We start from the raw sequence: 24831 nt of genomic DNA on the forward strand, positions 1-24831 counted from the left end.
TCGAAAACAATAGTATATGATGTAAGACGCTAGATACTGCTAGTTTTGCGTCAGGAAGGGCTACTAGTCTTAAAACAAATTCTTGCGATTTAAAATCTTAGTTTTGCGTCAGGAAGGGCATCCGGCTGTAAAACAATAGTTCGTGATACAGCGATTTAAAATCTAAGAAGAGCATCTAGCTGTAAATCCCCAAGTTGTAAAACAGTTTCTTAATCCGAGTTCTTTGACGTCAGGAAGGGCAACCGGTCGAAAACAATAGTATATGATGTAAGAGGCTAGATACTACTAGTTTTGTGTCAGGAAGGACAACTAGTCTTAAAACAAATTCTTGCGATTTAAAATCTTAGTTTTGCGTCAGGAAGGGCATCTGGCTGTAAAACAATAGTTCATGATACAGCGATTTAAAATCTAAGAAGAGCATCTAGCTGTAAATCCCCGATTCTCGTGTTAGAAGTTGTAAAACGGATTCTTAATCCGAGTTCTTTGACGTCAGGAAGGGCAACCTGTCGAAAACAATAGTGTAAGATGTAAGAGGCTAGATACTGCTAGTTTTGTGTCAGGAAGGGCAACTAGTCTTAAAACAAATTCTTGCTATTTAAAATCTTAGTTTTGCGTCTGGAAGGGCAACCGGTCGTAAAACGAATTCTTGCGATTTAAACTCCTGCGTCAGGAGGAGGCACTCGGATTTAAAACATATTTTTAATCCCGGTCCTGCTACGTTAGGAACCACATCTAGCTGTAAAAACAGGAGCTTCACACATTTACAGTTTTAAGCTTTAGGAACGGGTTATGGGTTACATTTTCTGTTCTACTACATAGAACACTATCTTTGAAGTTGTATCGGCGCAGTCATTCAGAGCGAGCCGCGGAATGCATGTGTTAGCTGAAATTGTACACGTATCTTCCGGCTTGTGTAACCTTGAACGAAGACACGGTGTGCTTATGAGCGACTTGTAACTCACCGTGTAAGCTCCTAACATAAATTATCATGATTGTACGGAGAGGTTAAAACACACAGTGCTAGCATATACACCCGCCTCTTAGATCATACACCATAGTTTTACGACCGGTTACCCTTCCTGACTAGGATTTTAAATCGCAGTATACGCGATAATTTTGTTGTAGCGGGTTTTATAACTAGATATCCCGGTACCGGCACATAGCCTACTCCTACCGAAGAAGCCTGCACAAGGCTTATTGCCTCCATCCGACAGATGAATCACCATCAACGTCTTGTACTCAAAATCATTTTCGAAGGTGTCTGCACAAGGTTTTACGCCCCCTATCAACAGCCCTTACTTAATGCTGGCTTTTTTGCACACCCCGCCTCTTAGATCATACACCATAGTTTTACGACCGGTTGCGCTTCCTGACTAGGATTTTAAATCGCAGTATACGCGATAAATTTGTTATAGCGGGTTTTATAACTAGATGTCCTGGTACCGGCACATAGCCTACTCCTACCGAAGAAGCCCTGCACAAGGCTTATTGCATCCATCCGACAGATGAATCACCATCAACGTCTTGAACTCAAAATCATTTTCGGAGGAGTCTGCACAAGGTTTAACGCCCCCCTATAAACAGCCATTACTTAATGTTAGCTTTTTTGCACACCCCGCCTCTTAGATCATACACTATAGTTTTACGACCGGTTACCATTCCTGACTAGGATTTTAAATCGTAGTATACGCGATAAATTTGTTGTAGCGGGTTTTATAACTAGATATCCCGGTACCGGCACATAGCCTACTCCTACCGAAGAAGCCTGCACAAGGCTTATTACCTCCATCCGACAGATGAATCACCATCAACGTCTTGTACTCAAAATCATTTTCGAAGTAGTCTGCTCAAGGTTTAACGCCCCCTATCAACAGCCCTTACTTAATGCTGGCTTTTTTTTGCACACCCCGCCTCTTAGATCATACACCATAGTTTTACGACCGGTTGCCCTTCCTGACTAGGATTTTAAATCACAGTATACGCGATAAATTTGTTATAGCGGGTTTTATAACTAGATGTCCTGGTACCGGCACATAGCCTACTCCTACCGAAGAAGCCTGCACAAGGCTTATTACATCCACCCGACAGATGAATCACCATCAACGTCTTGTACTCAAAATCATTTTCGATGGAGTCTGCACAAGGTTTAACGCCCCCTATCAACAGCCCTTACTTAATGCTAGCTTTTTTGCACACCCCGCCTTTTAGATCATAACCATTGTTTTACAACCGATTACCCTTCCTGACGCAAAACTAAGATTTTAAATCGCAAGAATTTGTTTTAAGACTAGTTGCCCTTCCTGACGCAAAACTGGTAGTATCTAGCCTCTTACATCATACACTAATGTTTTCGACCGGTTGCCCTTCCTGACGTCAAAGAACTCGGATTAAGAATCTGTTTTACAACTTCTAACACGAGAATCGGGGATTTACAGCTAGATACTCTTCTTAGATTTTAAATCACTGTATCATGAATTATTGTTTTACAGCGGGATGCCCTTCCTGACGCAAAACTAAGATTTTAAATCGCAAAATTTGTTTTAAGACTAGTTGCCCTTCCTGACACAAAACTAGCAGTATCTAGCCTCTTACATCATACACTATTGTTTTCGACCATCTGCCCTTCCTGACGTCAAAGAACTCGGATTAAGAAACTGTTTTACAACTTCTAACACGAGAATCGGGGATTTACAGCTAGATGCTCACCGGATGCCCTTCCTGACGGCATAAGTTGCCAGGATTTGAATCGCGGTATCCATCATTGTGTCTGACTTGCAAGCTCACGCGTATTTTTTTTTTGCTGAGATATCATGCTACTTCCGTCGCTAGCTAGAGCGGAAACTCGCAGTACTGCGTCTATTTCGTCTTACAACTTGGAGGAGACAACATGTGTACGTATAATTTATGATCTTTCACCCCCAATATTTTTTTAAAAAAAACATGTAAGTAGGTAGTATCTCTTAACATCCTTATCCGTGTGTATATCAGTGTTCTAGTCGTGTTGCAATTACTAAGCGAGTGACCCGAGCGAGTTGGCTACGCAGTATGCTTTCTTGATTCCCGTATGACATATATCAGTGTATTTGCAATTACTAAGCGTCTTAGCAGTGTGATGAACGAGTTAGCTACGCGGTATAGATGTTTTTATTTTCGTACTAAGCAAATCATTTGAAGTGTTGCCGAGTTAGCTATGCGATATGTGCACAGTGTGTTTTTGATTTTCATACTAGGCAAGTGATAGGCGAGATAGCTATGCGATATGTGCACAGTGTGTGTTTTACACTAGGTAAATCATTGAAGTTGTACTTTTGCTCTGAACACATCAAACAATGTTCTTACAGTGTTCGATTCTAATCTTGCTATGTTTCAATCTAATTTTCTTAGAACAAAGGTATCCCCCTAACATGTTGTATCGGATCACATGTTGAGGTTAACGACATCGAGTGCAGTGTTCGATTCTAGTCTTGTTATGTTTCAATCTGATCTTCTTAGAACAAAGGTATCCCCTAACATGTTGTACAGTGTTCGGTTCTACTTGTTTAGTGATCTGAACACATCAATCAATGTTCTGATCACATGTTGTATCGAGTGCAGTGTTCAATTCTAGTCGTGTTATGTTTCAATCTGATCTTCTCAGAACAAAGGTATCCCCTAACATGTTGTGCAGTGTTCGGTTCTAGTCTTGTTATGTTTCAATCTAATTTTCTTAGAACAGAGGTATCCCCTGACATGTTGTACAATGTTCGGTTCTACTTGTTTAGTGATCTGAACACATCAATCAATGTTCTGATCACATATTGAATCGAGTGTAGTGTTCGCTTCTAGTCTTGTTATTTTGCAATCTAATTTTCTTAGAACAAAGGTATCCCCTAACATGTTGTACAGTGTTCGGTTCTACTTGTTTAGTGATCTGAACTCATCAATCAATGTTCTGATCACATGTTAAGGTTAACGACATCGAGTGCAGTGTTCAATTCTAGTCTTGTTATGTTTCAATCTGATCTTCTTAGAACAAAGGTATCCCCTAACATGTTGTACAGCGTTCGATTCTACTTATGTAGTGTTCTGAACACACCAGACAATGTTTCAATCACATGTTGATGTTAACGACATCGAGTGCAGGGTTCGATTCAAGTCTTGTTATGTTTCTTTCGTAATCCGCAAGTCTAAACATGCATATCGCTGCACACTCTTGCCTTCGCGATGCGTGTTCGATAAAGTTATGCCCTGACAGAGGAGGAGGAGGAGACGGTGGTGGTAGGGGAGGAGGAGGAAGAAGAGCAGGAGGTAGAGGAGGTGTCGTATAATCTCCTTCAAGATAGTAGATGAGAGGTTAGGTTAGCGTTGCACTAATGTTTAATGATGATAGCTAACTGAATTTCAAATTATGCGTCACCACAATTCAAAGGGATAGCAGCACGGTGCTCTGTTGATTAAAGATGGCATCTAGATAGAATTTCAAATTGCCGTCACCACATGTTAAATGTATGTAGTTAGAGATAGCAGTACGATGCTTTGTTGATTAAAGATGGTGGATGACGGCTAACGAAATTACCCGCATGATAGCAGCACAGTGCTCTATTGATTAAAGATGGCGGATGATAGCTGTCAAAAAAGCACGTGGCTTTGTTTACTAAACAAGAGCACGTGGAATTTGCCGCCACCACATTTCAAAGGTATCTAGCTAAAGATGGCAGCACGGTGCTCTCTTGCGGATGACAGCTGTCAAAAATCATGTAGAATTTGCCACCGGCATAAAGAGGGCAGCACGGTGCTCTCTGGCGGTTGACAGCTGTCAGAACAGCACATGGGTTTGTAAATCGTGTAGAATTTATCACCACCACATAGAGGGCAGCACGGTGCTCTCTAGATTAAAGATGGCGGATGATAGCTGACAAAAAAGCGCATAGGTTTGTTTCCAAACAAGAGCACGTGGAATTTGCCGTCACTACATTTCAAACAAACGAGTGCAGCACTGAGGTTTGCATTGCAAGATGGCGGATGACAGCTGTGACGTACCACATTTCAAACGTAAGTAGCTAAAGATGGCAGCACCGTGCTCTATGGATTAAAGATGGCGGATGACAGCTGCACGTGGCTTTGTTTCCAAACAAGAGCACGTGGAATTTACCGCCACCACATTTCAAACTAAAGAGTGCAGCACTGAGGTTTGCGATGCAAGATGGCGGATGACAGCTGTGACGTACCACATTTCAAAGGTAAGTAGGTAAAGAGGGCAACACGATGCTCTCTGGATTAAAGATGGCGGATGACAGCTGCACGTGGATTTGTTTATCTCACGCTAGTGAGGTTAAGTTGGTAGCACTAAGGTTTAGGCCCGCCAAGATTGCAGCACTGCCGATGACAGGTGACGAATTTTACATCTACTACGATAAAGAGGGCAGCACAGTGCTCTGTGGTTTAAAGATGGCGGATGACAGCTGTCAAAAAAGCACGTGGCTGTCAAAAAGCACGTGGCTTTGTTTACCTCGCGCTAGTTAGGTTAAGTTGGTACCACTAAGGTTTAGGCCCGTCAAGATGGCAGTACTGAGGTTAGCGATGCGTTGTTGTCTGTCAAAAAGCACGTGGCTGTCAAAAAACACGTGGCTTTGTTTACCTCACGCTAGTTAGGTTAAGTTGGTATCACTGAGGTTTAGGCCCGTCAAGATGGCAGCAGTGAGGTTAGCGATGCGTTGTCGATGACAGCTGTCAAAAAGCACGTGGCTTTGTTTACAAATTCAAATCTCGCGCCAAAATTCAAATCTCCCGCCAAAATTCAAATTTCCCCCCAAAAAACAAATTTCCCGCCTTAATTCAAATTTCCCGCGGGATGAGGCGGCAGAATCCCTGTATTATACTACTCTCGAGGTCCGACTCGTTGGCTGAACGGTCAGCGTACTGGCCTTCGGTTCAGAGGGTCCCGGGTTCGATTCCCGGCCGGGTCGGGGATTTTAACCTTAATTGGTTAATTCCAATGGCACGGGGGCTGGGTGTATGTGCTGTCTTCATCATCATTTCATCCTCATCACGACGCGCAGGTCACCTACGGGTGTCAAATAGAAAGACCTGCACCTGGCGAGCCGAACCCGTCCTGGGATATCCCGGCACTAAAAGCCATACGACATTTCATTTTACTACTCTCGAGGAAGAACATCTTTACTATACACTCTTATGCCTTTCAGTGTTCCGTCTGCAAGACCTGTGAAGTTACTAAACGCCTCAAGAATAATCTATATTCAACTATCCCTGAGACCTCGTTTATTTCCATATTCTTATCTTTAAAACTGATTCTGACCATCGTCTTCTGTGTTTCCCTCTACGTCACTTACCTTCCACAACTGCTTCATTATTCTGCTAGACAACCTACCTTCCTCCGCTCGCTTCACATGACCTCTCCACAGAAGCCGGTTCACGTGTACCGCTTCATTTATCGTGTTCATTCGTAACTCAGTCTTAGTACCTTCCTGCCATTGTTCCCACGTGTTTGCAGCAGCTATTTCTAACAGCAAACAGACTGGTACACAGATAGACTTCTTTCTTACAGAACACTCTGGCTGCGCGGTTAGAGTCACACACCTGTCAACACCACTGTCGGCAGCCCTGAAGCTGGTTTTCCGTGGTTTCCTATTTGGATACCAGGCAAACGCTGGGGCGCTTCCTTCCCACTGCTGTCCCGTCGTCATAAGACTTATCTGTGTCGTAAAGCAAATTGTAAAATAAATAAAACACACACAGCGAGCTTCACACTTACTGTGCTACCATCCTGGGAGAATACACATAGCTGAAGTGATCTACCTGTTCCAGATTTGTATCACCAACTTCAGTTTGCATTCTCTTAGGTTTCTGGATACTCACTGCATTAGCTCTGCTGCACCAATCACACTTACTGTGCTACCATCCTGGGAGAATACACATCCTAAATAGCTGAAGTGATCTACCTGTTCCAGATTTGTATCGCCAACTTCAGATTACATTCTCTTAGGTTTCTGGATACTCACTGCATTAGCTCTGCTGCAGCAATCACACTTACTGTGCTACCATCCTGGGAGAATACACATCCTAAATAGCTGAAGTGATCTACCTGTTCCAGATTTGTATCACCAACTTCAGATTACATTCTCTTAGGTTTCTGGATACTCACTGCATTAGCTCTGCTGCACCAATCACACTTACTGTGCTACCATCCTGGGAGAATACACATCCTAAATAGCTGAAGTGATCTACCTGTTCAAGATTTGTATCACCAACTTCAGATTACATTCTCTTAGGTTTCTGGATACTCACTGCATTAGCTCTGCTGCACCAATCACACTTACTGTGCTACCATCCTGGGAGAATACACATCCTAAGTAGCTGAAGTGATCTACCTGTTCCAGATTTGTATCACCAACTTCAGATTCAAAAATTCTCTAAGGTTTCTGGATACTCACTGCATCTATTTTCAAATTACTACTAGGGCACCATATCTCAGTGTTAGAGCAACCAACGCCAAGTTTCTAGATCCCGGGCTTCAGCAGAGTCTGCCAAACTGCTTACTGAATCCCTCCCTGTCACTTTTTACTTTCCAGTAGTTTATCCATTAAAAGTAGGAATAACAAACAGCTTTGTCTAATTCCTGTAACTCCTTGAACAAAGAACTCATTTCGCTCTCCGTATCCCAATTGTCATCATAAATGCCTTTGATTGCTCAATTAGAGTATATATATTATTTGCTTTACGCCGCACATAAACTCAGATAAGTCTTACGGCTTCGCTGCGATAGGAGAGGCCTACGAGAAGGAAGGAATCTTCCGTGGCCTTCATTAAGGTACAGCCATCTTTAGGGCTGCCAACAGTGGGGTTCGAACCCACTATCTTCCGGATGCAAGCTCGCATACAGCCAACTCACCCGACAATTATAGCATATTATATTATGTTATATTATAAGAATAATTTAGTGTGGCTATTTCTAGCCTGGTGCAACCCTTGTAAGGCAGACCCTCCGATGAAGGTGGGCGGTATCTGCCATATGTAGACTACTGCATTATATTGTGGTAGAGGATAGTGTTAGGTGTAGTGTGTGAGTTGCAGGGATGTTGGGGGGAGCACAAACACCCAGCCCCGAGTCACTGGAATTAACCAATGACCCGGCCGGGAATCGAGCCCGGGACCCTCTGAACCGAAAACCAGTATGCTGACCATTCAGCCAACGAGTCGGATATTATATTATATTACAGTAGAGTCTCGCTCAACCGACCTTCGCTTATCCGACACTCCGTGTTATCCGACACTGGTAGGCTTCATTTGAAATTTAGGTGGATGCAATTCTAGGACACGGGGTGTGGAGGGTGCGACTGTGGGCAGTCATGCGGTAGGATTGTTCAATGTAGTATTGGTTGGGTGCGGATGTTATAGTTTTCATATCCTCTGTGAGTATGGCGAGTAAACGTAAGAAAGTGATTGTTTCTGTGGAAGACAAGTAGAGTGGGTTAAAGAGACTGGACAAAGGGGAAACTCTCCAAAAATGGCTTCAGATTATGGTGTTGGACGTGGTACAGTGGGAGACTGGAAACATACGAGGGAATAAATTGAAAAGTGGTGCTCTACCAGAGCAACAAGTGATGCACTGAAAATTAGAAAAAAACAATGAAAAATGTGATTACGAAAAAGTAAGTGAAGCACTATTTCTTTGGTTCACTAAAAAACAGGAAAAGGGCTTGTCAATATCTGGCCCCATTCTGCCAGAAATGTCGGTGTATATCCATAAGGAGTTTAATAAAGGGACCCTAATTTTACTGCCAGTGCGGGGTGGCTTGATCGGTGGAAAAAACGGTACGGCATTGGGCAGCTTAATATCTATGGAGAAAAACTGTCAGCTAAATCCAATGAGATTGTGAAATTTAAAAGACAATTTCAAGAAATAATTCTTGCTGAAGGATTAACCGGTGATCAGATTTTTAATTGTGATGAGACTGGGCTGAATTTCAAGATGCTGACATCAAAACTCTTGCAGCCCAAGCCAAGACGCCTGCACCTGGCTACAGGCGTAGTAAGAAAAGAGTACTGCATCTACTGTACAATTGAATTAATAAGTCAATAAATAGAGTCCCGTAAAACATAGCACGTAATACAGTATAGCCTTCATGTTTGTTTTAGTTCATTTTCAAAGTTATTCTGTATTATCCGACATTTTCGGTGATCCGACGTACTCCAGGTCCCGTTTAAGTCGGATAATCGAGACTCTACTATTATATTATATTATATTATATTATATTATATTATATTATATTATATTATATTATATTATATTATATTATATTATATTATATTATATTATATTATATTATATTATATTATATTATATTATATTATATTATATTATATTATATTATAATAGTGGTTGCAGAGACCATAGGTCTTCGAATAGGAGCAGATGCATAAAAACAGCGAATTTTTTTTTTCACTCGGTGACATATTCTTTCTTTCTTAATCAGTTTACCCCACAGGGTTGGTTTATTCCTCGGACTCAGCGAAGGATCCCACATCTACCGCTTCAAGAGCAGTGTCCTGGATCGTGAGACTTTGGGTCAAGGATAAACTGGGAAAGAGGACAAGTACCTCGTACAGGTTGCCTCGCAAAAGTTCAAATAAAGCGTATAGGAATGTTTTGAGATATTAGAGAGCTATCGGCTGTCCTGAAAATACTTTACTGCAGTTTCCTATTTTACTTGCAGGCAAACAGCCGATTCCTTCCAACTCCTCACCCAGTTCAATTTCATCTTCATTTTTCCAGAAAAATGTTCAAATGTTGAGGATTTTTCCTTCATTAAAAATAGTTTACACCTGTTCAAGCAATTTTACTAATGGGCCTTATTTTTTTCAAAATTTAACGATTAAAATCTCTCATAATTTTGTAGTCACATTCGCGCAGATACTTGCGGCTTGTAGTCGCTACGTATTCACGTTTGGAGCTAAAGGTTTCAGCACTGTTTTCTTTTACTAATGCATCTATTTTATTTTATTTTCTCAATAATTATTTTTTTGTTGTTGTCTCTTTTGTTTTAGAGCTATCTGCAATATTTTGAACCATTGTTACTCCTTGTTGCTTTACGTAAGTCTCGTCTTATTCGTTAGAATTTAAATGCAGCGCTGCGCTACGTTCATTCGCACTGCAACAACGCACTTTGCTCCACAATCAAGCTAAATTCTCTGATTCATCAGCAACTTTCATCTAATCCTATTGTAGGCATGATAATGTATTGTCCACAGCGTCTACGGAAAGACAGTATTGTAAGAGAAAATGGCGGAAAACCGTTCGTTTTTTCCTATAAACACCCAGTCTATTCAAAGATTTTAAAAATGATATGCATATCAAAACCATCCTCCGGATGTGTATAGACTAAATATGAGGCTTGGTCGAGATCCAACCAGCCGTTTCGCCGTGATGATGGAACAGACAGACAAACAGACAGATAAACGGACACGAAAAAATAAAAATCACCGGATCGGTATTGAGTTGACCTAAAACGGATGAATATCTGAAAATTTGGCAAAACAAATGAAATTACAGACAGCGGACCGCCTACAACTTTATTTATATAGATAAGCATGGACACGTCCAGAAGTGCAGACCTTTATTTCGAGAGTCGTTGCTTTGAAACTGTACGACATATCTACAAACGAACCTCACCATCAGACGTCTCATGAAGTGTTTACATGGTTGGCCCCACGACATCTTCTCGTATCACCTATATTTATGGGTTAGATTGAGTTAGAGTCATTGAATCGAGTAACATTTTGTACAGTTTTATCATTCATGTGACAGCTAGAATCACAAAATTTGGCTATCATATGGCAACTGGTCATGTCAACATGCGAGCTGAATGTCGTCACTATATTATGTTTCCTATAAGTGTGCGAAGCGAGAACATAATCGTGTAAGAAGTACAAAATTAACTTGAAATCGAGAAATACATCTCTATTTAACGTATAAGGGATAGAAATACGACCAAAGTTGTAGATCTCTCCAAAATGCAAAAGATTGTGCTTTCTGTTTTGTGAGATGACTTACCGCTTAGCCACCAATTATCCCGAAACGAAGGTCTGCACCGTCGTTAAAATTTAATCCCTATTCCGATATTTTCCGGCGCCAAAATTTATACATTTGCATAGCTTAGAATATTTCCTTAAAGAAAGAGTGTCCAGGCTTCGCGATTAGCATTCGCATATGTATGGAGGAAGAAAATAATACAGTTAAGAAAGTTGAAATTAATAGAAAATAGGTCAATAATTGAGGACAGTCGGATAGGACAATAATATGTAAACACCAAGTGAATGTATTGGAAAATCAGATGCTGCTTAATAAATTATGCTGATATGAGTTAAGGATATAAGAAAGCGGAAACAGGTGGGAAATTTAGGCGCAGGGATTCTTAGGTAAACACATGAGAAGATGACTAATGGTGTTATTACTTAAGCTATTCGATGACGGTTATAACCTCCAACGATATTCTACCAATATCCCGCAGAATGGCCGATTGACGTCTCTCTTGCTTTCTACCCAAGGGACAACCACGAATTTACAGGAATGATGACGAAAATGGCAATACGCTACTTCCTTGCTGGCAAGCAGTCAGAGAAGTTGCCATGGTAACCTGTAGGTTCGTTGTCACCCAATGCAGAGCATGATACCCGCAGTCTCCGTCATTTGAAAAGCAAGGTCAATTATGAACATACTATAAGTTGTTTATAATGAAGAGATATTTCACATACAGACCACGACGTTTACAGAAAGACAGTAGTATAACAGAAAATGGGGGAAAACTGTTTGGGTTTTCCTATAAACACCCTGTCTATTCAAAGATTTTAAAATGGTACGCATATCAAAACCTTCCGCGGGATGTGTATATACCAAATATGACGTTTGTTTAAGATCTATCCGGGCGTTTCACCGTGATAGTGGTACAAACAGGCAGCAAACAGACAAACGGACAAATAGACACAAAAAATAAAAAACACCGATTCGGTATTGAGTTGACATAAAACGGATAAATATCTGAAAAATAGGCAAAACAAACGAAATTTCAGACAGCGGACCCCTACAATTTTATTTATATAAATAACAGATAACATTTATGAAGCTAAATGAGAATATTTGCATGGTAAAATTTGCTATTAATTTGAGGTAATAACGTTTAAATGAGGTACCTCGATTATTTAACTTAAATATACAAGTCTTTACAACCAATAATTAATTATTTAATATATCTTGAAGGAAACTGATTACTGCCAAATGGGTTAGAGCTCAAAATCTGGAATCCCCAAATTACAACTGTTTGATCGATCAGTCAATCAATCAATCAATCAATCAATCAATCAATCAATCAATCAATCAATCAATCAATCAATCAATCAATCAATCAATCAATCAATCAATCAATCAATCAATCAATCAATCAATCAATCAATCAATCAATCAATCAATCAATCAATCAATCAATCAATCAATCAATCCATCAATCAATCAATCAATCAATCAATACTGATCTGCATTTAGGGAAGTCGCCCAGGTGGCAGATTCCCTACCTGTTGCTTTTCTAGCCTAATCCTAAATGATTTCAAAGAAATTGGAAATTTATTGAACGTCTCCCTTGGTAAGTTATTCCAATCCCTAACTCCCCTTCCTATAAATGAATATTTGCCCCAGTTTGTCCTCTTGAATTCCAATTTTATCTTCATATTGTCATCTTTCCTACTTTTATAAACGCCACTCAGACTTATTCGTCTACTAACGTCATTCCACGCCATCTCTCCGCTGACAGCTCGGAACATACCACTTAGTCGAGCAGCTCCTCTTCTTTCTCTCAATTCTTCTCAACTCAAACTTTGCAACATTTTTGTAACGCTACTCTTTTGTCGGAAATCACCCAGAAAAAATCGAGCTGCTTTTCTTTGGATTATTTCTAGTTCTTGAATTAGGTAATCCTGGTGAGGGTCCCATACACTGGAACCATACTCTAGTTGGGGTCTTACCAGAGACTTATATGCCCTCTCCTTTACATCCTTACTACAACCCCTAAACACCCTCATAACCATGTGCAGAGATCTGTACCCTTTATTTACAATCCCATTTATGTGATTACCCCAATGCAGATCGTTCCTTATATTAACACCTAGATACTTACAGTGATCCCCAAAAGGAACTTTCACCCCATCAACGCAGTAATTAAAACTGAGGGGACTTTTCCTATTTGTGAAACTCACGACCTGACTTTTAACCCCGTTTATCAACATACCATTGCCTGCTGTCCATCTCACAACATTTTCGAGGTCACGTTGCAGTTGCTCACAATCTTGTAACTTATTTATCACTCTATAGAGAATAACATCATCCGCAAAAAGCCTTACCTCCGATTCCACTCCTTTACTCATATCATTTATATATATAAGAAAACATAGGTCCGATAATACTGCCTTGAGGAATTCCCCTCTTAATTATTACAGGGTCAGATAAAGCTTCACCTACTCTAATTCTCTGAGATCTATTTTCTAGAAATATAGCAACCCATTCAGTCACTCTTTTGTCGAGTCCAATTGCACTCATTTCTGCCAATAGTCTCCCATGATCTACCCTATCAAATGCTTTAGACAGGTCAATCGCGATACAGTCCATTTGACATCCTGAATCCAAGACATCTGCTATATCTTGCTGGAATCCTACAAGTTGAGCTTCAGTGGAATAACCTTTCCTAAAACCGAACTGCCTTCTATCGAATCAGTTATTAATTTCACAAACATGTCTAATATAATCAGAAAGAATGCCTTCCCAAAGCTTACATACAATGCATGTCAAACTAACTGGCCTGTAATTTTCAGTTTTATGTATATCACCCTTTCCTTTATACACAGGGGCTACAATAGCAACTCTCCATTCATCTGGTATAGCTCCTCCGACCAAACAATAATCAAATAAGTACTTCAGATATGGTACTATATACCAACCCATTGTCTTTAGTAGATCCCCAGAAATCTGATCAATTCCAGCTGCTTTTCTAGTTTTCAACTTTCGTATCTTATTGTAAATATCATTGTTATCATATGTAAATTTTTTTACTTCTTTGGCCTTAGTCTCCTCCTCTATCTCGACATTATCCTTCTAACCAACAATCTTTACATACTGCTGACTGAATACTTCTGCCTTTTGAAGATCCTCACATACACCCTCCCCTTGTTCATTAATTATTCCTGGAATGTCCTTCTTGGAACCTGTTTCTGCCTTAAAGTACCTGTACATACCCTTCCATTTTTCACTAAAATTTGTATGACTGCCAATTATGCTTGCCATCATGTTATCCTTAGCTGCCTTCTTTGCTAGATTCAATTTTCTAGTACGTTCTTTCAATTTCTCCTTACTTCCACAGCCATTTCTAACTCTATTTCTTTCCAGTCTGCACCTCCTTCTTAGTCTCGTTATTTCTCTATTATAATAAGGTGGGTCTTTGCCATTCCTTACCACCCTAAAAGTTACAAACCTGTTTTCGCATTCCTCAACTATTTCTTTAAACCCATCCCAGAGTCTGTTTACATTATTATTTACCGGTTGCCACCGATCATAGTTACTTTTTAGAAACTTCCTCATGCCTGCTATATCAGCCATATGGTACTGCCTAATAGTCCTACTTTTAAGACCTTCCTTTCTATCACATTTATTTTCAACTACCACAAAACAGCTTCATGTTCACTAATACCATCTATTACTTCAGTTTCCCTATAGAGCTCATCTAGTTTTATCAGCACCACATCCAAGATATTTTCCCCTCTGGTTGGTTCCATCACTTTCTGAGTCAGCTGTCCTTCCCATATTAACTTATTTGCCATTTGTTTGTCATGCTTCCTGTCGTTCGCATTTCCTTCCCAATTGACATCTGGCAAATTCAGATCTCCCGCTACAATCACATTTCTTTCCATGTCATTTCCCATACAGCTAACTATCCTATCAAATAATTCCAAATCCGCGTCAGTGCTACCCTTTCCCAATCTGTACACTCCAAATATATCAAGAAATGAGCCTTAAACCTAGAATTTCATGTGTCTCATCTTTAACTTTTTCGTAGCTTACAAATTCTTGTTTCACCAGAATGAACACTCCCCCTCCCACCATTCCTATCCTATCTCTACGATACACACTCCAGTGCCGTGAGAAAATTTCTCCATCCATTATATCATTTCTCAGCCATGATTCAACTCATATTACAATATCTGGTAAATATATATCTATTAAATTTCTTAATTCTATTCCTTTCTTTACAATACTTCTACAGTTCAACACTAACAATTTTATGTCATCCCTACTTGATATCCAGTTCCGTGTTCCCTTACCACCGCTCCCTAGGCCGCCCTGTTTACCTGAATGTACCTCCCTATTACCCTTGCAAACAAATTTCCTACCTTATACGTACCACTGCGGTTTAAATGAAGGCCATCTGAGCGCAGATCCCTATCTCCTACCTACCCATTAGGATCTAGAAATTTCACTCCCAGTTTCCCACATACCCACTCCATAGTCTCATTTAAATCCCCAATCACCCTCCAGTCAGTATCCCTCCTACACAGTATTCCACTAATAACTTCTCCGCTTTCTTAAACTTCACCCGTGCTGCATTTACCAGATCCCACACATCTCCAACTATGTTGGTACTTATATCAGCTTGCGTTACGTTGTTGGTGCCAACATGAAACACTACCACTTTCTCCTTCCCCTCCTCCCTCTCTTCTACTTTCTTCAACATCTGCCTCAACCTAATTCCTGGATAACATTCTACTCTGGTTCCCTTTCCTCCACACACTTTCCCCACGTGTCTAACGATGGAATCCCCCATGACCAGAGCCTCAACCCTACCCACCTCATTTGATCCACTCCCCTCCTGGTCAGCCCTATCTTTCCTGATAGTTGCAGAAGCTACTTCCTCCTCCCTTTTCTCCTTCCCATGACCCTGTTCCACCTGTCTTTTCATAGCCTCTACTCTACATTTCCCTTTCCTACCTTTTCCCTTCCTCCTACTTCCACACGTCTCACCAACAGTTCCCTGTCCGTCATCTTCCCTCTGTTGTTCTACCTGGAGTGACTCGTACCGATTTCGCACAGACACCTGTCCTGAATTCTGATCCTGAATAGAGCCCTTAGCCTTCAATCTCCTTCCCCTTAGAACATTAGATCACCTGTCTTCTACAACTCCCCCTCTCCTTCCCCTCCTTCTTGTACACCTACTGTAACCTGTACATTGTTTGAGGGAGTCCTATATTCCTTCCTGTCTTCTGTGAGAATCCTAATCATCTCCCTCAAACTTTACAACTCCTCCCTCACACCCCTCAATGCCTCGCCACACCCACAGTTCGTATACTCGCGCTCCTTAGCCATTCTTTACGGAAAAAATGAAATTAAAAATAAAATAATTTTAAAAAAATAAATGAACGGAGGGATATATTGTCTGGCATAGTACTCAAAGATCACACGACAATAGGGTAATTAATCTACGACTACACTACAATACTACTCTATTTTTATCCTACAACCTGTAACAGGATAAAAACTGCTGTTAATTACTGAATATCGAAAGTAATACACAAGAACTACACAATTCCAAACTGCAATTAAGCCTATCCTAATTACAACAACAGAATTTTTAATAAAAGTTTCTACGGATAATTCTACTACAACAGTACTACACAAATATTTTACAATAATAAAATAAGCACACTAAATTCTAATAGGATATTACTCGTATACTACTGTACAGTACACTACAGTAATTTTTAAACTACTTTCAGACGTATCCTAATTTCGATACCGGTACCGTATGTCACTACTAAGCACAAACAGATATGAACTTTGCAAGAACTACTGTACTCAATGCTTACCAACAAAGCTAAATGCTTAGACAAATTATTATTAGTATTACGGTCTAATAGATACACACGAAAGATAACACACGAATATAGCAGGCAAGATACGGCACTATCTAAATGTACTGTACCTATACTACAACGTATCTACACTACACTACACTACGTTTCGTTAAATTCTTAAGTATCGAAAGGATTGCCGTACACGAAGAAAAACACGAATATAACTGGCAAGATATTATCTTCACCACAATTCTACTGAAATGTGGTTACGTGATTATTACAGCTGGTGGATTACTATTATTTTCCCTACTCCACGTGACTGAGAGTAAAAGTGTCCTTAATTAGGCCTACTGAAAAATACGAGGTTGTCTACAATAATTTCTCAAATATTTCTATCAAAACTACTCCAACTACTCCAGGGACTCCAACTGCAATTAGGCCTACTGGGATATATGAACTTGATTATTATTAGCTAACCGCTCATAAATACTGAAAGATCAAGGGATTGAAGTATAAATAACGGATACTTTAACCTACTCAGAAGTACAAATGACTGGAATACAAGGCCAGCTGATTTATATTTATATTTACTTGACTACACTACTCCCTTTGTTCACGACTGTAGTCAACAATGCAGTATTTGAATATGAGGAGCGACAATAATCAATAGCAATACAACGACTGTTAACTACTACCGAGTATTCTCTTTAACTACTTTTTAAATGGAAGACAGGCGTATCGTCTTTTTATATGTAGTAAATTATTACCTTCGCGATAGTTCGGACGGATATCTATACGAAATACCGGAGGAATTTCGGCGGAAGTTACGGTACTATTCCTTATGATAAGCTGCCTTTGTAAGTATTATACCAACGAACCTACAGGTATTCACAAATATTTTAAAAGTTAATATTATTACCTAAAAGTTAAAATTATTACCTAAAGAATTTCCTAAACCTAAATTCGAAACAAGTTACACCTAGCTAGCCTACTTAACCTAGAAAACGTAAATTACTGAAGACCAACTGAATTACTTGTTATAAAATTTAAATAAATATCACTATTCCCAATTTCTACCAACAAGCACTAAACACCACTATATAAATAGCACTAAATGAATCACAAATGCAAAACATTAAGCTATTTCAATAGATTTTAACTACTTTATCACTACAATAATGCAAGAGCTCTCTCAACAGCCAACCGTTCTCAAGCGCATCCAACAATGCAAGGCCAGATCAGGAAATAATTAAATCTCAACTTTTACGATTAACGTATTGATGTGACAATTAATAAATAGATAAACTAGCATCAAATCAATCACTATTTAGGATACAACCACGAAGTGAAAAGCGTGAAGAATATATGTTATAGTCATGTGGTAATGATCAGCACATCAGTTGTCTTTCATTATTTTTTATAAACAAGAGAAAGGGCACAAAAGTATTCATTATCAAAATAAATGCCATTATAAGGCAACAAACCTGAACAATAGACAAGGCATAATATAACGTACTGCAAACTAGTTTTAACCCTAGAACACTAACCCTTCGTAAATTTTACGACAGTAGGTACCAGAACGGTATAGTTTAATGCCTTCCGCGCGTGCGTGCGTGCCGCTATTTTGTGTAGCTGATTTTTTCGAGCAGTTATTGACTGTGGCATGTGCGATTGTTGATATCTTTGCTCATTCTTGTAATAATTGGGTGGGTGTCGTCATATTCACGAACGGTTAGTGATAGTGTGAACTTATAAGTATAATGTTTCGTCATGCCTTTTTTTACATTTATACTTATTTAATTTATTTTTTTGGTAGTTTTGGTTTCTTTGTGATGTAAATAACCTACATTCATAATTTAAGGGTTTATTTTAATATGTTGTGTTATAAAATTAATTTTTTTATAAAACGTGTTCATTTAATATTTTATGTGCGCCAAGTTTTCTATGTTTAATAAATAATCACATAAAATTGTTAAATATCTACGTATTTTGATTCATGTTAAGTTCACGACACTATAGGAACTCTTAATAACCAAATTCTTGCCAAATATAAGCTGTTCCGTAGAAAATATAACAATTATAATTTGGAGTAGTCAAGGTTTTGTAATAATGTGTGGCGAAATAATAAATGTGAGGCTTCGTTTACATCAGTAGAAAAGAATGTGACGATATATTATTAGGCCCATCCTCGCATATAAGAAACTTCGATAGACCTTGAATAAACTTTATGCAAGAATGAGATTAGAAATTATGTTAACAGAAGAAAAATTTGGTCCGAACGGTTATTAAGGATTCCCAATTTTATAATTATGAGATCGAACTATAGCTATTTTACCTGCTTATAAAATCGATACAGGAAACTTCTATACATAAACTCTTTATTTAAAGCATGCCAATAACAATATTAGATCATTAAGTTTAAGGTTCTGGAATCAGCACTTACTTAGTTAAGCTGATTATACATAATGAAATCAAACTGTTACAAGGGCATAAGAAAACATAATTGCCCAAAGTTAAATCAAAATGGAATAAAACATTTTGAAGCCTAGCGCGGATGAAAAGTGTTTTTCTAGCCTGAAACCAACTGATATATTTAGCCAGGAACATAATCCAATCCTCTGAACAGCGTCTTTCGCCAGGAACACGAATATCCGCCTGCTGTCGACTCCATCTTACTCCAGACTACATGGGTCATTAGTATCTTGTTTGTATCAGATCATTTGCCACATTGTCGCAATTATGAATAGCGGCCACCAGGTGCGCCACCAACTTTAGTAGATAGTCACGCCAACAGGTAGCGTTCAAATGCACACCAGCTGCACAAATTTCCGGATAGTTCCTAAGGTTATCAAGTTCCGTATTAACGTTACAAACAATACTCCTACAATAATAGAACATTCATTCAGAAAATGTATTTGTGAAGCACGTTCCATATTTTCTGTTTATTTGTGATAACTTTTGATAGCTCTGTTCATAAGACATTCTTTCGAAATATGTGTTTATGAATCAAGTTCTTTTTCTGTGTATTTATGAACATTATGAAAACTAACCAATCTCATTTTCAGTGCCTGTGTCGTTCGTCTGCCCTCTTTGACATCCTGCCAGTTTTTCCTGAGCCCGTCGAGCAGCGCTTTCTTCCACTGCTGTGGTAAAGGGCCTGTCTGTCTTCTGGGTGCTGTCTCCGCCATAAAACCCTGATATCTTTTCGTCATACTTCTGAAACAACCCGTCATTGATTTCATCCTCACCGAGCTGAGTGGCTCAGACGGTTGAGGCGCTGGCCTTCTGACACCAACTTGGCTGGTTCGAACTTGGCTCAGTTCGGTGGTATTTTAACGTGCTCAAATACATAAGCACCTTGTCAGTAGATTTAATAGCACGTAAAAGAAATCCTGGGGACTAAATTCCCGGACCTCGGCAAATCCCAAATCCGTAAAAGTAGTTAGTGGGACGTAAAGCCAATAACATTATTATATCAATTTAGGAAGGCTCGGAACATAATGGGCTGACTGCAAGGGGTCACACTCTTGATTATGAAACTATAGGGACATATATTAACAGAAATAATTACAATATATACATTTACTAGCGCTTTGCCCGCGACTTCGCTCGCGTCATAGTTGAGTTATGTCCCATTATATTATTTTATTTCCCATTTTCTTTTGAAGTTCACTGAACCAACCTTACGCGTTCATCGACTTTTGTACGAAATGTAAGACATGAACGTAAATGATGTGTTTTCCCGTCCCAGCTTCGGCCGGAATCGAAAAGTTTCACGCGTGTTCCGAGTTCGCTGTTAAATGAAATTCTCTTGTAATAACAGTAGCTTCTATTATTTTTTAACCCCGTCACACGTAATCTAGTGCCATTGCACAACTTAGGTGGTTTGAGGTTACGTAACAACATTACAGGTGCTCCTACTTTCAAACGAAGTTTGTGAGATGGGAATCCTGGAGGATTAAGGTAAGGTAAGGTTTGTTCTGCCCGAAGGCAGGTCCGAACCTCCGCAGAGGTGTCCTGAGCCGGAGTTTACGTGCGGTAGGGTGGCCGGTTCCTTTCCGCTCCTCCATTCCCTTACCCCCATCAACAGCGCGTGGCAACCCATCCACTTCTCGACCACGCCCAATGTTGCTTAACTTCGGGAATCTCACGGGATCCGGTGTTTCAACACGGCTACGGCCGTTGGCGGAGGATTAAGATTATTTAGGAATTCTACTGGATAACTGAGAGCATCGTCCGTTTGTAATACCGTGTCGACCGATTTAGACTCTATTTCTTCTGCATCAAAATATGTAAGCAATGCTTCATTTAATTCAGGGACTCTAAAACGCCCAAAATCTCACGCGTGCAAATCGAGGCTCAAGAGCTCCGTGCACTGTGCATCGGTCCCGCTCGGCTCGGCTCGCACCAACGCCTCGTCTCTGGGCTACTCGGCTAAGCTCGGCTCAACTCGGCTCGGATTTGGAGCGCTACGGAGCAAGTGAGGAAGAGGGAGACAGGGGGAGCGAGCGAGACAGGCGTGGGGAAAGAGAGAGACAGCGCTATTGTTCCAAATCGAGGAGTGGGGGTCTGCACTCTGGTCATCGAAGCGAAGTCGTCTTTTGCACCGTGCACAGTGCATACACCAGGCGCATGCACCCTGAGAGGCCCTGATTTAATTCATTAGCCGTCTCATTAAAGTAAACCTGCAAAAATCCAGGATCTTGATGAGCATTTGGCAATAGACTGCCTATGGAATGCTAAATTTGACCTTATACTTTGAATGTAGGCATAAAGCCGGGTTGGATGACTTGCTTAGCACCAAAGGATGTCATTTGAAAACAGCTGATATGTTTTCTAATTCGATCAACAAAATTACCATGATCTGGATGGGCACCCATTAGTAACTGTACAATGGTTCAGGTGGAGATTAGAGTGGTGGAAGCAAAACCTTGCCAAAATCGCAACACATGCCTGGTGTTTCATCTTTCCACTCGACAGCATTGCAGAATTGGCATTTATGGATGATTGTACCAATGGTTATCAAGCTGTTATCTTCGTAATTCATTTCAGGATCGTAAGACATCCCGGAACGAAACTTAATTTTACACGGACGCAGTCGTCTTTCTTTTCGGACCCCTGGGTGATGTTGCTCATATCGCATTTGAATTGTCCTGTGATATTCGCGATTATTTTGCTGGTGTGTAGCTGCCGCTGCTCTATGAAACTCGGGATTATTTTTCTGGTATGTCAGTGCCGCTGCTCTGTGAAACTTGGGGTTATTCTTCTGGTACGTGACTGCCGCTGCTCTATGAACCTTGAGATTATTCTTCTGGTACGTGTCCGCTGCTGCTCTATGGACTTCGGGATTTTTATTTTAGTATTTACTTCCAGCAATGGTACCGTACGTGCGGAAGGATTATTTTGTAAAAATGTGGCTGCTTCTTTTTTAAATTGTATTTTTCTCGTACCGTTTGAGTATCGAGTACGACGTTTTTCAGAAACTTTTGTAACAACAAATGAAGCACTTGTTTCTTCGCACAGACATTCACATACAGTACGGTACTTCAAAATGTCCGTTAGAGAGATTACCAGTAAATTGCAATCTGTTGTGATTATTGGGATTTGATTATTTGGACTCGGAACACGGCGATCAATTGTGTATGTAAAGTATTTATTCAATTGTTTGTTTTGGTTTCTCCTCAGTATGTGAATTTTGGAATTGTTTGATTTGTTTGAAGTTAATATGATTTAAGATTATTTGATTGTAATGGTGATTCTGGTGCATACTGTATCACACGCGCCACATCGGCGTGGGAGATTTCCGGTTTCGTAAAGTTGCACCAATTTCGTAAATTCTAGAGGATTCCCAAATGTTCTTGGTCAGCACTAATTTCTGCGCTCCTATTGGAGAAAATAAAAGGAAATGTGATTGGTAGGTGAAGGAAAACATCGTACGCTCATTGGCCGTGTAAGATTTCATAATTTCCGGAGAGAAGCGTTGTCGCTGGAGCCTTGCTCTGCGAGGGCGTCTTTTCTGTTTGACCACTGAAGAGAACGGTCACCTTCCTAGGTACGGGTCTTCTTGGTCCCGCCTTCCGGTAAGCACTGATTATTTCTTTTTAACTTTTCAGGTATTCAGTTTCAGATGTAGTGTTTCATTTAATTCATCTTGCCGGAGCGTACCCGTGTTTCCTTCTGCTTCCAAATGGTATTATTATGACTTAGCCGTTTCGGTAAGTCACCTCACTTGTTAAGAGATAGTTCCCGTTTGTTGTTTTGTAAATTAAATGTTATACGCCTTTCGGAGTAATCTTTCTAGGTAATATTTTCCTCGGGACTATCTCATTCATTCCGCTTCATCATGGAATATTCATCTTTAGGTTGGGTACTCTCTCAGAAGTGTTTTTGAGGGGACTATCCACTGAAGATGCTCTGCTCCATGATTATACGTAAATATTTTTCCTCCTTAGATGTATCTCTTCACTTTAGTATAACGTTACCTTACTTTTATTTATTTCAAACTGTTTTGGGTTTTTAAAGGTAACGCCACGACAGTGGAACGTCATGTGTGATGTTCCGGTGTAAAAGAAATTTAATTACTAAATGCTACCCTCATGTAAACTGTAAATTGTAATGGTTGTTGAAATAATGCCGTCAAAATTTTAATGGTATGTTGGCTATTGCTTTATATATGAAATTGAATCTAAATTGTTAAGTAAAGTTTAGGATTACATTGACTTCGCTTCTTCAGTATTACCAATACCTTCCACCGCCAGGATATGGTTCCCTGCCGCTTCCCGGTTATCCTTTCTTAACAGTCATGTTGGTTAAACTGTTTGTTTATTTTCTGTGATTAATGTGCTTGCAAATTTAGTTTCGTACATGTTGACATGCCTAGTGTAGAGTACTTTTTGTGAATGCTTTACGGTAGCAAACATTTTCTCTTCATTAAACCTATTAATTGTAACCTTAACCTTTGGGGAGGTTGCAGTATGTGGTGGAGGCGCCGGGTAATGATAATAATAATAATAATAATAAAGCTCACAAGGTGACTTCGACTCTTTCATACTGCAACCTCCCCAAAGGTTAAGGTTACAATTAATAGGTTTAATGAAGAGAAAATGTTTGCTACCGTAAAGCATTCACCAAAAGTACTCTACACTAGGCATGTCAACATGTACGAAACTAAATTTGCAAGCACATTAATCACAGAAAATAAACAAACAGTTTAACCAACATGACTGTTAAGAAAGGATAACCGGGAAGCGGCAGGGAACCATATCCAGGCGGTGGAAGGTATTGGTAATACTGAAGAAGCGAAGTCAATGTAATCCTAAACTTTACTTAACAATTTAGATTCAATTTCATATATAAAGCAATAGCCAATATACCATTAAAATTTTGACGGCATTATTTCAACAACCATTACAATTTACAGTTTACATGAGGGTAGCATTTAGTAATTAAATTTCTTTTACACCGGAACATCACACATGACGTTCCACTGTCGTGGCGTTACCTTTAAAAACCCAAAACAGTTTGAAATAAATAAAAGTAAGGTAACGTTATACTAAAGTGAAGAGATACATCTAAGGAGGAAAAATATTTACGTATAATCATGGAGCAGAGCATCTTCAGTGGATAGTCCCCTCAAAAACACTTCTGAGAGAGTACCCAACCTAAAGATGAATATTCCATGATGAAGCGGAATGAATGAGATAGTCCCGAGGAAAATATTACCTAGAAAGATTACTCCGAAAGGCGTATAACATTTAATTTACAAAACAACAAACGGGAACTATCTCTTAACAAGTGAGGTGACTTACCGAAACGGCTAAGTCATAATAATAACATTTGGAAGCAGAAGGAAACACGGGTACGCTCCGGCAAGATGAATTAAATGAAACACTACATCTGAAACTGAATACCTGAAAAGTTAAAAAGAAATAATCAGTGCTTACCGGA

Source organism: Anabrus simplex, chromosome X (genome assembly GCF_040414725.1).
Source record: "Anabrus simplex isolate iqAnaSimp1 chromosome X, ASM4041472v1, whole genome shotgun sequence".
In the NCBI taxonomy this organism is placed as follows: domain Eukaryota; kingdom Metazoa; phylum Arthropoda; class Insecta; order Orthoptera; family Tettigoniidae; genus Anabrus; species Anabrus simplex.